Genomic DNA, 1,901 nt, shown 5'->3' with positions numbered 1-1,901 from the left:
TTTTTTTATCAACCCTTCACTTTCGGTCTGTGTTTCTTTCAATTTAAAGTGAGTCTCTCATAGGCAGCATATAAATGGGTCTTGTTTTTTTCCCCCCATTTTGCTACCCTGTGTCCTTTGATTGAAGCACTTAATCCATTTACATTTAAAGTAATTATTGATAGGTATTTGCTTATTGCCATTTTGTTAATTTTTTGGTTGTTTTTGTCGTTCTCTGTTCATTTCTTCTCTTGATCTCTTTCCTCTTAACTTGCTGGTTTTCTTTAGTGTTTGGTTTGGGTTCCTTTCTGTTTATTTATTGGTAGGTTTTTGTTTTGTGGTTACCATGAGGTTTATGTATATCATCTATATCTATGGCAGTCTATTTTAAGCTGATAGGCATGTAAGTTTGAACACATTCTAAAAGCACTACATTTTCACTGCCCCCCTCTTCGTTTTTCACATCATATTGTCTACTTTATTTGTTTTGTGTATTCCCTATTTAGTTATAGCTAATTTTGCTACTTTTGTCTTTTAACCTTCATATTAACTTTTTAGTGGTTGATTCGCCGTGTTATATATTTGCCTTTAACAGTGAAATTTTTTTCTTTACTGTATTTTCTTATTTCTGGTTATGACCTTTTCTGCATAAAGAAGACCTTTTAACATTTCTATTAAAACTGGTTTAGTGGTGGTGAACTCCTTAAGTTTTTTCTTGTCTATGAAACTCTATTTTTCCTTCAATTCTGAATGATAACCTTGGTGGGTACAGTATTATAGGTTGTAGGTTTCTTTCAATACTTTAAATATTTCTTGCCACTCCCTTCTAGCCTGTAAAGTTGATGCTACAAAATCATCTGATAGTCTTATAGGGTTTCCCTTGTATGACATGTTTTTTCCTTCTTACTACCTTCAAGATTGTTTCTTTATCCTCAACGTTTACCATTTTAATTACAATATGGCTGGTTGTGGGCCTTTTTGGATTAATTTTGTTTGAAATGCCCTGTGTTTCCTGGACCTGGATGTTTGTTTCCTTCCCTAAATTAGGAAAGCCTTCAGACATTATTTCTTCAAATATACTTTCTGCCCCTTTTTCTCTTGTCTCCTGGAATCCCTATAGAGCAAAGATTAGACCACTTGACGTTGTCTGAGAAGTACCTTATACTTTCCTCATTTTTAAGAATTCTTTTTTCATTTTGCTGTTGTGATTGGGTGATTTTCACTATTCTGTCTTCCAGGTTGCTAATCTGTTCTTCTGCATTAACTAATCTGCTGTCTATTCCTTCGAATGTATTTTTCACTTCAGTTAATGTATTCTTCATCTCTGATGGTTTTTTATTATATTTTCTAGCTCTTTGTTGAAGTTCTCTCTGAGTTCCTCTATTTTCTCAAGTTCGTTGAGCATCTTTATGACCATTTCTTTGAATTCTTTATCAAGAATTTTATTGGAGTGTTTCTCTACAATTTTTTTTTTTATTCCTTCATTTGGGGCATATATTCTTCTGTCGCTCCATTCTGTTTTTATTTTCTGTATTTGTTCCTGTGAGTTAGATGAAATAGCTCTCTCTCCTAGTCTTGAAAAATTAGCCTCTGTGTAGACTTTGTGCTGAATGGTTTCAGCAGGCTGGTTGTAGGGTAGGCACATGTGGTGTCTGATGTGTCACCTGGCCAGAAGGAATTAATTCTAGGTGGGCAGCTTGGTGGGTGTGCGCTTCCTTGCCCTTCTGATCCAGGTGGGGCTGTCCAGTGTGCCTGCAGCACTCACCGTTGCTTTGTCTGTTGCCCAAGCCTGGTCTGGATGGGGCCACTCTGAGTTTAAGCATTGCAGCACCCTACTAGTTCTATACTTACTCCTGACAGGGCAGCCCTGTGTGCACACACCACAGTGCTTTGCTAGTTTTACAGTTTCTCCAGACAGGGAA

Source organism: Pteropus medius, unplaced genomic scaffold (genome assembly GCF_902729225.1).
Source record: "Pteropus medius unplaced genomic scaffold, Ma_sr-lr_union100, whole genome shotgun sequence".
NCBI lineage: Eukaryota > Metazoa > Chordata > Mammalia > Chiroptera > Pteropodidae > Pteropus > Pteropus medius.
Note: the sequence above shows the minus strand (reverse complement) of the source record.